This window comes from Cetorhinus maximus, chromosome 1, assembly GCF_964194155.1.
Source record: "Cetorhinus maximus chromosome 1, sCetMax3.hap1.1, whole genome shotgun sequence".
NCBI lineage: Eukaryota > Metazoa > Chordata > Chondrichthyes > Lamniformes > Cetorhinidae > Cetorhinus > Cetorhinus maximus.
The window spans coordinates 146,676,244-146,691,394 of record NC_135879.1 but is presented as its reverse complement, the minus strand read 5'-3'; the positions used below and the strand labels follow the sequence as shown (position 1 = coordinate 146,691,394).

Sequence of the window (15,151 nt, the reverse complement as noted above, 5' to 3'; positions counted from 1 at the left end):
AACTTTTTTCTTTAGATTTCTAAATATCCCTTCACCTCTCCCCTCCCTCCAACTTTCATTTAAAAGCCTATCCATAAGTTTAGCAGGCACACTTGGAGAGTCATGGATTAATCAGGGATAGTCAGCATGGATTTGTTAAGGGAAGGTCGTGTTTGACAAATTTGATCAAACTTTTTGAGGAGGTAACCAGGAGTATTGATGAGGGTACTGCATTTGATGTGGTCTGCATGGACTTTAGCAAGGCTTTTGATAAGGTCCCTCATGGCTGACTGGTCAAGAAAGTAAGAGCCCATGGGACGCAAGGCAAAGTATCATGTTGGATCCAAAATTGCCTGAGAGGCAGGAAGCAAAGGGTGGTGGTACAGGGATGTTTCTGTGACTGGAAGTCTGTTTCCAGTGGGGTTCCACAGGGCTTGGTGCTGGGGCCTTTGCTGTTTGTGGTGTACATAAATGATTTGGACTTAAATGTAGGGGGTATGATCAAGAAGTTCGTGGATGACACAAAAATGAGTAGGGTGGTAAATAGTGAGGAGGATAGCTGTAAACTCCAGGAGGCTATCAATGGACTGGTCAGGTGGGCAGAGCAGTGGCAAATGGAATTCAACCTGGAAAAGTATGAGGTAATGGGGAGGGCTAACAAGGCAAGGGATTACACTATGAATGGTCGGACCCTGGAAAGTACTGAAGATCAGAGAGACCTTGGTGTGCATATCCACAGATCCCTGAAGGTAGCAAGGCAGGTAGATAAGGTGGTTAAGAAAGCATATCAGATACTTGCCTTTATTAGCCAAGGCATAGAATACAAGAACAGGGAGGTTATGCTAGAACCGTATAAAATGCTGGTGAGGCCACAACTGGAGTACTGCATGCAGTTCTGGTCACTACATTATAGGAAGGATGTGATTGCACTTGAGAGGGTGCAGAGGAGTTTTACCAGGATGCTGCCTGGGGTGGAGGGTCTGAGCTATGAGGAAAGATTGGATAGGCTGGGGTTGTTTTCCTTGGAGCAGCGAAAGTTGAGAGGGGACCTGATAGAGGTGTATAAGATTATGAGGTACAGAGATTGGGTGGATAGGAAGGTACTTTTTCCATTTGTAGAGGGGTCAATAACCAGGAGGCATAGATTTAAGGTAAGTGGTAGAAGGCTAAGAGGGGAGTTGAGGAGAAATTTTTCACCCAGAGGGTGGTGGGAGTCTGTAACTCACTACTTGAAACTTGAGTCAGAAACTCTTGTAGTATTTAGATATTCACTTGCATTGCCATAGTCTTCAGGGCTATGGACCAAGTGTTGGAAAATGGGATTAGTGTAGTCAGATCTTTGTTGACCGGCGCAGACACAATGGGCCAAATGGCCTCCTCCTGTGCTGTAATTGTCTATGAGTATGAGTAATTTTGAATTGTAGAGAGCTGGCCCTGTCCAGCATACACAGCTTTAAACTCAAAGGTCAGGTTTGACTTTCCAATGGGTGGGCATGTATTAAGGAAAATCTTTCTAGACTTGATTAGTTCCTAAGAACTGGTTATATAACAAAATAGGGAGAATCATAAACATGCATTCATATGATGGGAGTAAAACCTGTCCAATTTTTATATTTTTATGCTTTTACAAATAAATTTGTAGCTAGAATTATTGCAAATATTCTGTTTACTTTGCATGTGTGTGTGCATGGACCGTTTAGACAACTATACACATACATTTTGATAATACATGGAGAATCAACCTAAAGTGTGAATTCAATTATGCCAAGTCATGTTTGACTAAATATTCAAGAACCAAATTTGCTCTAGGGTAGTGTTGCAACAGGAAGATAGGAAAGCCTTCTATATTGGGATACACATCACTAAGCAACTCCATTTATTTTTGGGCTGCCAGTGTAGAAAGTAGTTCAAAGTGGCCTGTTTTCAAGTGGTTGGAAAGAATCTCATTTTTATTCATCCTCCTTTAGGATAACAAAAACAGAATTACCTGGAAAAACTCAGCAGGTCTGGCAGCATCGGCGGAGAAGAAGAGTCGACGTTTCGAGTCCTCATGACCCTTCAACAGAACTGAGTAATATTAGGAGAGGGGTGAAATATAAGCTGGTTTAAGGTTGGGGGGGGGGGGGTGTGGTTGTAGGGACAAGCAATCAGTGATAGGAGCAGATAATCAAAAGATGTCACAGAGAAAGGAACAAAGAGGTGTTGAAGGTGGTGATATTATCTAAACGAATGTGCTAAGTAAGAATGGATGGCAGGACACTCAAGGTACAGCTCTAGTGGGGGTGGGGTGGAAAGACTATTTTTTCAATAATTTATATAGATTTTTCTTTTCCCACCTATTTCCATTATTTTTAAATCTATACCTTTAATGCCCTGTTAGTCTTTCCACCCCACCCCCACTAGAGCTGTACCTTGAGTGTCTTGCCATCCATTCTTAATTAGCACATTCGTTTAGATAATATCACCACCTTCAACACCTCTTTGTTCCTTTGTCCGTGGCATCTTTTGATTATCTGCTCCTATCACTGCTTGCTTGTCCCTACAACTCCCCCCCCATCGCCCCAACTTCTCTCCCCCCACCCCCCACCTTAAACCGGCTTATATTTCACCCCTCTCCTAATATTACTCAGTTCTGTTGAAGGGTCATGAGGACTCAAAACGTCAACTCTTTTCTTCTCCGCCATTGCTGCCAGACCTGCTGAGTTTTTCCAGGTAATTCTGTTTTTGTAGTGCAATGGATGTTGTGTACATGGATTTTAGCAAGGCATTTGACAAGGTCCCACATGGCAGATTGGTCAGGAAAGTAAAAGCCCATGGGATTCAGGGTAATGTGGCAAACTGGATAAAAGGTTGGCTTTGTAACAGGAAACAAAGGGTAATGGTCGATGGATGCCCTTGCGAATGGAAAGTTGTCTCAAGTGGTGTTCCACAGGGCTCGGTGTTGGGACCCTTGCTGTTTGTGTTATATATTAACGATTTGAACGTGAACGTGGGGGGCACGATTGGGAAATTTGCAGATGACACAAAGATTGGCCAAGTAGCGGATAGTGTAGGGGTTAGCCATAATCTTCAACGATATAGATGGGTTGGTGGAGTGGGCGGTAAAATGGCAGATGGATTTTAACATAGAGAAGTGTGAGGTCATACATTTAGAGAGGTCAAACAGTTACAGGGATTATACAATAAATGGGAATATACTCAGAGGGGTAGATGAAGTGAGAGATCTTGGCGTACAAGTACACAGGTCCCTAAAGGCAGCAGTTCAAGTAGACAAGGTTGTAAAGGCGGCATATGGATTGCTCTCCTTCATTGGCAGAGGTATAGAATATAAAAGTAAGGATATAATGTTGGAATTGTATAAAACACTGGTGAGGCCACAAATGGAGTATTGTGTGCAGTTCTGGTCACCGCATTACAGGAAGGACGTAATAGCTCTGGAAAGAGGGCAGAGGAGGTTTACAAGAATGTTGCCAGGATTAGAAAAGTGTAGCTACGAGGAGAGATTGGTTAGGTTGGGGTTATTTTCCTTAGAACAAAGAAGGCTGAGAGGTGACTTGATTGAGGTATACAAAATTATGAGGGGAATAGATAGAGTGGACAGGATAAAATTGTTTCCCTTGGTGGAGAATTCTAGAACCAGGGGACATAGATTGAAGATAAGTGGCAGAAGGTGTAGGGGGAACATGAGGAAGAACGTTTTTACGCAGAGGGTAGTGGGTGTCTGGAATTCGCTGCCCAAGTTGGTGGTAGAGGCAGAAACTCTAAACTCTTTTAAAAAGTACCTGGATCTATACCTTAAGTGCTGTAAGTTGCACGGCTATGGGCGTCCTCGGGCTGGCATGGACAAGATGGGCCGAATGACCTTCTCCTGTGCTGTAACTTTTCTGTGGTTCCATGATTCTAAATAGTGTATTTGGCCCTGACCATTGTACGGTTGCAGTATAGCATTCATTTATGTTTCCATGTTCAGATTTCCAATAATTATGGAACCAGTCATTTCAAAATATGTTTTTGATGCCAAACCTGGTCACAGTTTCTAATTTTTATCTTTACTGGTAGGATTGTCAAGATCTTGACAAAATTCCTGCAGAAAAAGATGGAAGTCACTTCAGAAAAGGCATAGAAAATATTAAAGTGTCCACTGTATTGGTCTCAAGTAAAGCTAAATAAACATTTATATAATATTCTATTTTACAGCAAGTCACTAATCATGGGATTTAATTCACTTTTGGCTGGGACCTACTGAACCAATGTATGACTTTAAAATAATATTCAACAGTTTACTAATGCACGTGGCCCAGAATAGCAATAATAGATTTTTTTAAAAAACAGAAAATGCTGGAATTACTCAGCAGGTCCGGCAGCATTTATGGAGAGGAAAACTGACAATGTTTCAGGTCGATAATTCTTTGTCAGCAATAATAGATGGTCAGCATGTACATGATATACATCACTTATTCTATGTATGAGATAAGCAGCAAAATTAACTATTTTCTCCAAATGCCTCTGCCAGTTGCTATAGAATAGCACAGAATGAAAGGAGGTCATTGAGCCCATCGAGTAATCCTCTTCAAAGATTATTCCACTCCCTGGTTCTTTCCCCATATCCCTGCAATTGTTTTCTTCTTCCAAGTATTTATCCATTTCCCTCCCGAAGGCTGTTTTTGAATCTGTATTCCTCATCCTATCAGGTTGTCTATTCCAATTTATAACCACCCACTGTGCAAAAAAGCTTTTCCCCATGTTGGCTCTGCTTATTTTGTCAATTGCCTTAAGTCGATGCCAGTTCTGATTCAAGCTGTTGGTACAATATTTTAATGCATTTTTCAGGGTCTGGGTCATTAAAATGACATCAAATTTGAGCCCTGGCTTCAGCGGCCAGAGGTAGTGGTAGCTTAAACAATTGCTGCTCCCTGGGTTCCCCTTCTCCCCAAAATGATACAGCCTCAGTTGTTTTCTCGAATGTTTCCTGAATTATCACCAATACAAGGGGAGGGGGAAATCCTCTAATTGTGCGAATTATTCCCAAACGAACACTGACACAACAGCCTAAAAAAAATCCAAGCCAAGTACTAAGAAAAACCACACACAGGCACACCATTCTTTTTGAAAACAAAATGCAACCTGATGTCATTCTGCAGTTTTACTTGCCATACCGCCGTCTATCACCACTGACAATGTGGCCCTGGAGGTTGTTGATAGCTTCACGTATCTCGGCTTCACAAACACATACATCGCAAAAGCTGCAGGTGTTATGTCCAAGCTGAGTGTGTGGAACAACAGCAACGTGACTGAGAACACCAACAGTAAGTCTACCAAGCCTGTATCGTCAGCACATTCCTCTACAGTGGTGAGGCCTAGACAATATATGCTCGGCAGGAGAAAAGGTTGAATAATTTCCAACTTTGCAGTCTCAGATGTACCCTCAGCATCTCTTGAAGGATAAGGTCACAAACTCAGAAGACCTGGGGCATGTTAATTCCAGCAGCATACACTCATTGCTAAGCCAACGATGCCTACACTGGCTCGGTCATGCTCATCGAATGAATAAGACCATAAGACATAGGAGCAGGAGCAGAAGTAGGCCATTCGGACCATCGAGTCTGCTCCGCCATTCAATGAGATCATGGCTGATCTGATAATCCTCAAACTTCATTTTTCTGCGTTTTCCCCAGAACCCTTGGTTCCCTTACTGATAAAAAATCTGTCTATCTTTGCTTGAATATACTTAATGACCCTGGTTCTACAGCTCTCTGCAGTAAAGAACTCCACAGATTAACTATCCTCTGAGATAAGAAATTCCTCCTCATCTTGGTTTTAAATCAGGAACCCCTTGGAGATTATGCCCTCTGGCCTAGACTCTCCCACAAGGGGAAACAGCCTCTCAGCCCCCTAAGAATCTTATATGTTTCAATAAGGTTGCCTCTCATTCTTCTAAACTCCAATGAGTATAGACCCAACCTACTCAACCTCTCATAAAAATATCCCTCCATACCCAGAATCAATCTAGTGAACCTTCTCTGGACTGCCTCATATACCAGTATATCTTTCCTTAGATAAGGGGACCGAAACTGTTTAAAGTATTCTAGGTGTGGTCTAATTAGTGCTTGTGTAGTTTTAGCAAGGCTTCCCTATTTTTATACCCCATTCCCTTTGAAATAAAAGCCAATATTCCATTTGTCTTCCCCATTACCTGCTGAACTTGTATATTAGCTTTTTGGGATTCATGCACAAGGACTCCCAAATCCCTCTGTGCTGCAGGCTTCTGCAGTCTTTCTCCATTCAAATAATATTCGGCTCTTCTATTCTTCCTGCCAAAGTGCATAACCTCTCATTTTCCCACATTATGTTCCATCTGCCACTTTTTTGCCCACTCACTTAACCTGTCTATATCCCTCTGTAGACTCCTTGTGTCATCCTCATCACTTGCCTTCCCACCTATTTTTGTATCATCTGCAAATCTGGCGATTGTACATTCACTTCCCTCATCTAAGTCAATAATATATATTGTAAATAACTGAAGCCCCAGCACTGATCCCTGTGGCACGCTTCTAGTTACAGGTTACCATCCTGAAAATGCCCCCCTCATCCCAACTCTGTCTTCTATTAGTTAGCCAATCCTCTATCCATGCTAACATACTACCTCCAACACCATGGGCTCTTAATTTATTAAGTATCCTTATGTGCGGTACCTTATCAAACGCCTTTTGGAAATCCAAATATATTACATCTACTGGTTCCCCTTTATCAATCCTGCTAGTTAACTCCTCAAAGAATTCTAATTTTGTCAGATATGATTTCCCCTTCATGAAGCCATGCTGACTCTGCTTGATTAGATTATGTAATTCTAAATGCTCTGCTATTACATACTTTATAATATACTCTAACATTTTCCCAATGACAGACGTTAAGCTAACTGACAGCCGTATACCCAAAGACCTTCTGTACAGTGAACTGGCTATTGGGTCATGACCTCCTGAGCATCCATAACTCCGTTACAAGGGCACCTGCAAGTGAGATATGAAGATGCCATGCATTGACACTGACAACTGGGAGACAGTCACTAATGGCCGTGATCTCTAGAGGCTGACTGTTTGGAAGGGAATTAGGAGTAGCAAGCAGAAATGAAAAGCTCAGCTGGTTGATTAGAGGGCCCAGAGAAAAGAGGCCAGAGAATCTTGCACTTTCTCAGCCCACTGTCTTCCTCTGTAGGAAATGCAGCAGACACTCCCATGCCAGAGTGGGGCTCCTGAAGCGCACCAGGCAATGCTTAACACAGAATTGACCACTATGGTGCAAACAATCATCTTATGAGACGGACGGCTGCCACTTTCTACTATGCTACAGCATGTAACAAAGCGCTCAACTAAAACAGTTAGGTTCCTTTGATCATACATTTACTGGCCCAGGAGTTTACGATATGACTAATGGTGCACCGCTTACTGCTATTAAGGAGTAAATCAGACAGTAACCTCTGGCCTCTGTACATGTGCTGTTAACATAGAAATCAGGAAATTGCTGTCTGATTTGCTTTGCTTGTCCACAAACTTCGCTACACCGGTACCTTGCCAAAAGACTCGTGTCACGACTTACAGGGAATAGTGCGCTGTAATATCAAGCCCCACTGTTCCCCGAGCCACGACAAATGTGAAAAGTTTGACCAAACCACCAGATTTCCTCAATTCTACTTAACTGTTTAATTTAGGTTAATAGAACACAAGCACCAGGTTTGTAAACTTAATAAGTAAATAACTGTTTATTGAACAAACTGTCGTTAAGCAGTGGCAAAAGAAAGAAATGTGGACTGCGAATTTCTAACTCTATAACCTAAATGCCACTCCTTCTTAAATCCCTATACACACACATACAAGACACATAAGACACACAAAAAAAACATAGATTCTAAGGGTGGGATAAAACAGTTCAACAGCACCAATTCCAGAGTACAGGATTCAATAGGTTGATTTTTATCGAAGTCTTCCAAATTCTTTTCAGTTCTTGTTGATGACACGAGGTGGTCTTCCAGCACTTTCAGTATTTAGTTCACTGGTTAAGCACTTGCCTTTCAATGTCTCTAGCAGTGATTTTCCCCTTTGCCTCTTGACAGGGGTTTTCAGAGAGAGAGCAGGTTATAGAGATATGAGGAGAAAAAGCCAGCTGGCTATTGTTGCGGAATTACTGGAATCTTCCACACCACAGGAGAAAGAGGTTTTAGGTCTTGTTCCTTTCAGGCTAGGAGCTATTCAGCTGTACTGCTCTCACAGAATGCTGGTCACCTGGTCAGGAGCGAATTAAAATGCTGTTATCAGGCAGCTCCCTTGGTCCAGGACTCCTTTCCGGCAACATCCTGTCTTTCATGGCACACACTGTTCCAGAACTGCAACATCGTATATATCTCTCATCCTGTCCCAGCAGACATGTCTTTCAAACTGCAGCCATTGTAATTTTAACCCACAGACCAACAGAAAATAAAAAGATATGTTCTTTACAACAGTCCAACAGAAATAAAAAGATATGTTCCTTACACTCGGTACTGAAAGGTATTAGGACTTGACGATGTCATACTTACCCATTAGCTGCCCACGAAACATGCCACAAAATTGTTAAGGCTTGTCCATTCATGTGTAAATGAATTTTTAACAGCATCTCAATTACAACCAAGCAACCTTTCTCACACTGAAAATTTACTTTTACAACATGGAATCTCATTCTTACAATTTTTAATTATTGTTGGAGATTTTAAAAATTAATGATATGTATTTAACTTGTCTCTTATCTCTCAATTACATCTTTCTTTCCCTCTTTATTTCTCTTTCTGTAGATGATTTTAAATTAAATTTGTTAGTTACTATAGTTTAACTAAGTTATATTTGTTTTTGTGGGTGTTAGGAATGAGTTTTAGCTTTAAACTTAATTTGTATTTCTGTAATTTGTGTGTTAAGAAAGGGGGAACTTGAGTTTTGATTTCATTTTAAAAGTTGCTTGCAAATCTGTGGGTTTGTTGGTATACCTGCATTTTAAATGAGGTTTTATGACCCAAAGTAGAAAACTGGGCTGTTGTCTAGCAACAGGGGGCCCACAGACACAGGGAGAAACAGAACAGCAGTTTTTTGGTTCAGTTGGAAGCAGATGCCAGGAGAAGCTGGAAATAGGAGAGGGAACTGCAGGAAGCAAGTTCCAAAGAATGGAAAATCCCAAAACCAGGAAGTGGAATAGCAGAAAGGTCCCAGGAAGACAGTGAAATCAAGAGAGAAATAAGATCCTGTTCAGAAGAATTGAAAGTAAGAAGCAAAGAGGAAGACTACAAGCTTAAAGGGAGAAAGCTCCAGGGCACAGACTTAAAACAAAGTTGCTTTGCGAGAAGCCATAAGATTTGAGGAGACAGCCAAAGGTTGGTGACTCCTTACTATGGGCATGTGAAGCAATGTTGTTCTGTTGGCATGTCTGAGCATCTGAGAGGGCGTGGAAGGCAAAACCTGAATGCATGTGGCGATCCAGGGAGAGGAACATCGGAAGGAGAGCTCAAAACCATGGAGGTGGACCCTTGTGGTAGGCATTTGAGAGAAAGCATCGTTTGGGAGAAGATTGCAAAGTGGGCTCTTGGGGAGTGGAGATTGGAAACTCTCGTGTGAAGGCGAAGTTCAGTGAGACTGGTTGGCTCACGGTGCGTCAAGCGTCTTGAGCTGGTGGGGAGAGATCCATAGCATCTGTTTGGGGTGGCAACTGTCACTTGGTTTCAGAGTGTTGTGCTTGACCACAGGTCGTCTATTGGTTTACATGGACTGTGTACTTACTGTGAACATGAGTGTATAACATAGCTTTTGTAACTTGTATTATCCTTGCGAATCTGTATATATCTGTAAAAGTATAGTTGTGGATGAAGGAATATTATAATATAGTTCTTTTCTTGTTTAGTACATGTTTTATTCTTTCGTTAAAAATTCATCAGCCACCTTCCACATTTCTAAACAAAAAATTAAAGTTAGGATCCATCAAGCCTGGTCCACCCTGAAATCTGGCTTGTCCGGTAGTAACATCAGCTAGAATCACAACAAATTAAGTATTCTCATTTACAAGACTCTTGTATGCCTCAGTAAGGACCTTTAATCTGAATGGTTGAAGAGATACGTTGACGCTTGCCCTGTTCACACAGGTCCCAAATTCCCCAAAATAAGCACTGTGGTAGACCAGATACTCGATAGCAGTAAGCTGCCAGGTAATAACCACAAAAGGTCTATCGGTAGCTGGAAGCGTAATGAACGGCAAGCATTCTATCACCTGATCAAAATCCAGGCTAATGTGTAGGTGGCTCCACGTGAAGTTCCAAACAAAGCATTTCACTCATGAAAGAAGCACAGAATTACACGTCACACAAGCAGGCCATTTGGCCCAACAAGTCTGTCCCAATAAGTAAGTGCTATCCCTCCTAATTTGATGCCATCTACAAATTCAGAAATTGTTTTTGATTCTAAAATCCAAACCATTGATGTAAATTGTGAACAGCATTGGTCCAAGAACGGATCCTTGTGGAACACCACTTCCCACCTTCTGCCACTCTAAATGACTACCCTTTACTCTCGTTCTCTGCTTTTTGTCTTGAAGCCAGCTAGCAATCAATTCTGCCACTTGTCCACATTCTCTGACCTTATTCATTAGTCTATTATGGGGCATCTTGGATAAAGGTCTTTCAAATATCTAGATAAATTACATCAACTACATTACCATTGTCTACTCTCTCTGTTACCTCCTCAAAAAATCAATAAGGCTGGTAAAGCAAGATTTTCCCTTTTGAATCCATGCTGACAATTCATGAATCAAGTCTGAATTAAGACCGGTAGGTGAAGATTGGGAGGGAAAGTAAGTTAATTTTACATCATGTCTGTACCTTGTAATGACAAAATTCACAGTTTAAATGACTTTATAAAACACAAGGAAGTGGCTGCCATCAGAAGTTTTTTTTAAATCAAAATGACATCAACTGAGGGTTCAGCTCACTTTATTCTGTCCAAGCTTGTAATTTTAGCATTTTTTTCTCTAGCTCAAACCTATATCGTTATATTTCAGAGTGCAATTCAAACCTCATAACACTGTAGTTGACATTTTGGGTGTTAATCCTTTTTAAAAACATGCCTAAATAACCACAACTGGAACATAAACTCAGTTGTCTCCACAGATGCTGCCTGACCCACTGAACATTCCAGCATTTGTTCAGATTTCTGACTCTCGCAGTGTTTTGACTTTTGACCATAACTCTGTACTTAAAAGTGCAGCGTAAGCTACCTTTGTGGAATAAATTGACTAAAAACTACAAAATGGCAGATGTTTCTAGAAATACAAACAAAGCCTAAAAGGACAATAACAACATATTTATACAGCACCTTTAAGGTAAATACATTTCAAGGTATTTCACAAAAGTAAAATTGGATGCTGAACAATTGGTGAAGACTTAGGGGAAATAACCAAAAATATGGACATAAAAGGAGATTTTGAGGACGCTGAGAAGAGAGATGGTAAGACAGAAGGGTTTAGGCAGATAAAAGTTCAGATACAGAACAGAGACCAGAGTTAGAAGTGTGTGGAATGGCACATATAGCTGTAGAACACTGTACAGGTAGGGTGGGATGAGACTGTGGAGGCATTTGTAATTTAGAACAAGGAATCAGAACTCAATGTATTAGGGGACTGGAAGCCAATGGAGACCTATAGGGACAGGTATGATGAACAAAGTAGGACTCACTATGTGTGGCAGGCCATTAAAATGAGTTAAGGCTTGCACAGAGAACTGGGTGCACCAACTAAGGCAGTATTGATAGGGCAACAAAGTCTTGGGTGAGTGTTTCAGCAGTAGGGCAAGTAAGGCAAGTCAAAGGACAGAAAATCTTGTGACTGAGCAAATAAACAATCTGGATGATTGGTACCATATGGATTTTGAAGCTAAGGTCAAACAGAACTGAGGAGACAGAGTCTGGTTCAGCCAGACTGAGTAACTGAAGAGCGGGATGGAATTAGGGCAAAAGCCAAATGTTCTCAATGACTCGGCCACCAGATAGGTCTAACAACCCGAGCTGTAGGCAAGGAAGGGGAACTAGCCATCAATGGCATGCAGATAGAAACCAGTCCCATGTTGTCAGTTCATATTGCCATGGAACAGCATGTAGATGAGAAATAAGAAGGAATCAGGAATGGAATGTGGAGGAAATTCCATGTAGCAGTAACAGCAAAAGATTTTTCAGGCTGCGTTGTAACAGGCTTCAGTGAAATGAAATGAGCAGTGTCACAGAGTTTTATTTATTTATTCATTTACGGGATGTGGGCGTTGCTGGATAGGCTAGCAGTGGAGGAAATTGAAATGGTCCATTGAATTAAATGCCATGGTGGGGATGGTAAGGGCAAAGATAGTGCAGCTGTAATCAGAAAGGCTGGTGTTGGTGGCTTGGTCCAAGGCAGGCTCAGATCAAAGGAATTTTGCAGGGGTGTGATGGCGTAAGTAAATAATAATTCCAAAATTTACTAATGCAGTTGTAACACGTTAAATACTACATAGCAACCTCAATTACATAGAACAGACAACACATAACAAACCCTTTGGACTAACCAGTTGGTATTGCCAAATTACAGATCTAGGATGAGTCTGGCCAGTGAGAGTGGTCACCCTGGCTGCCTGCCTCTCCGGTGTCTGGATGGACTTGGAGATAGAACATGGAGTGTCTGGGGATCTTTCACAACCTGTGGGCACTGGAGAGTATAAAGATTCTTGGACACATAATAGCATTATGATTTAATTGGGACTTTCCTTGAGACTTTTTAAAAAATTTATGCTGAGCTTCTTTTAGTTTGATTGGACCATATGCTTCATTTTTATATTTCGCATCCATCTGTCTCGGGAGACGACGGACCACACACAAGGTGTTATGTCACTTCTGGATTGAACATGTTCCGTTGTAGTTGTAGAGGATGATTCATGAGCGGCAGTCCGTTCTGCAGCTGGTACAGATGAATACAGATGGTTGGTCTAAGGTTGATTGATGCATTTTTCATTCCGGCGGTCATCTCTTTCGTCCTCCGCTTTTTCCACACCCTTCCTGGCTGCTTGACTTCATGCACTCGATCAGCAGTGAGGAGTTCCCATGCATCAACTCCAATCCAGGTCAACTTGAGGTCTCGCTTGCAGGCGATAGCAAGCTCTCCATAGAGAATGTCTTTGGGAATGTGGCTGTCAGCCACTCAGCTCACAAGTCCAAGTCAACAGAGTCACTGCTGTCACAAGAGTACAAACATGTTGGGGATCCCTGCAAGCTGGTTTATTTCCATATTCAGCACTCTGTCCTGCCAGGAGATGCCCAACATTCATCTGAGGCAGCAGCGATGAAAGATGTTCAGCTGCTTTTCTGGGCTTGCATAAATTGTCCATACTTTGCTACTGTAAAGGAGGGTGCTGAAAACAGAAGTCTGGGACACATGGAGCTTTGTATTTTCAGTTAGTTTGCTGTTGGTCCACACTCAACCTTTCAACTTTGACATGAGAGCTGTGGCCTTTGCAATCTTGGTGCTGATTTCAGCATGAACGGACAGGTTGCTGGTAATTGTTGATCCAAGGTATGTGAAGCTGTCGACAACCACTAGAGTGAAGTCATCCATGTTGATGGAAGGTGGAGTCTCTATGTCCTGGCCATTAACTTTGGACTTCCTGGTGCTGATTGTCAGCTCAAACTCCTTGCAGGACTGGAAGAACTGATGTACAAGCTACTGCAAGTGAACTTCAGTATGGGATACCAACACGGCACCATCAGCGCACAACAACATACAGACCAGGACATTACACACTTTGGTCTTGGCATGCAATCTTGCCAATTTGAACAGCTCTGGCATGTAGCACCTCAGTAGCACCTTAAGAGCACCTTGTGCTGATTCTTTTTCAGTGACACTGGGCAATCCGCAATCATCCTTAATGGCTCATCAAAATAGGTCCAACCAGTGGAGAAACTGGAAGTGGCCTCACTGTCACTTCTGTATTTAACATACAGGAACATATAACAGATGGCATTTCCTACTTTTTAATGTATCAGTTTATTATCACAATAAAATACTGACGTTCAAGTTTAAAGCCTAATACAAAAGCATAATGTTGCGGATGCTGGAAATCGGAAATAAAAACAAAAGAAATGCTGGAAATACCCAGCAAGTCTGGCAGTATCTTCTCCACAGACGCTGAGCTTTTCCAGCATATTTTGTTTTCATTCCAAATTTAAAGAGACATGTTCATCAAATTCCTCGCAGCAAACCGCCCCTCTGCTACCAAACGCCGTGACTCCAGTTCTCTTCCCGCTTATCGCTACTCCCGTCCCCCGTGTTTACCTTCAACAAGAGCCCGAGGCCCCGCCGACACGAGCCGATCCTCAAATACCACCAACAGCCACCATTCCAGAGCCGAAACTAGACCGCTCCGTCACTTCCGGCCATACCCACCACGCCCCGCTCCGCCAGGCACATGTGACAACAGGAAAACAACCATGATTGAGACTGGCAAATTAATTCTTCTGCAGCTCTCAACAGAGAGGCTGCATCATAATCCCAAACTGCTTTAAATTCACACCTCGAGTCTTTTTCCTCGGAACATCAGAGATTTTAACGGATTTAGTTTTCACTTTGTTTTGTTTAATTGCACAGGATGAACTTCGTGCAGAAGGAAAAAAGCAGTAAAATTTGGAAGTAACTGGTCCAAGCTGAACTGGTCTTGTGTAACTGAAAATGGAACTCCCATATTACTGGTCCCAGTGGTACTGGTTTTTGACAATTTTGAACTGTTTTTTCCTTATTCTAACTGCATTCCTTCTCCCTCAAACTTGCAGCACTCCATTCCCTGAAGTCCAACATGAACATTTTAATTATATCTGCTCACAATGGTGGAGCTTTGTTTGACAAGCTGAGCAGAGACTTAACATAAACACTCTACACCTCCTCATGACCTCAGCACTGAATATCAAACCACTGTTTCCAACACTGTTATTGACCTCTTCTGGAGATCCTTCCTCTACACCTTCCAACTTCATAGCCCCCAATTCTATAAAGCCTTCCCAAGATCCACAAACAGGACTGCTCTGGTTAACCCATTCAACCTGCTATTGCTCCACGGAACTAATTTCTTTCTATTTCAACTCTATTTTTTCCCCTT

At 42.0% G+C, this 15,151-nt stretch overlaps 1 protein-coding gene across 7 annotated transcripts in view; it reads right to left on the bottom strand.

The window, feature by feature from the left end:
* Positions 1-14,404, bottom strand: part of exoc1 (exocyst complex component 1) — a 105,003-nt gene extending 90,599 nt beyond the window's left edge. For all 7 annotated transcript variants that reach the window (XM_078548018.1, XM_078548035.1, XM_078548045.1 and 4 more), the window contains exon 1: positions 14,335-14,404. The gene's annotated coding sequence lies outside the window, so the exon portion shown is untranslated. The remainder of the gene's footprint in view (positions 1-14,334) is intronic.
* Positions 14,405-15,151: the final 747 nt, after the last annotated feature.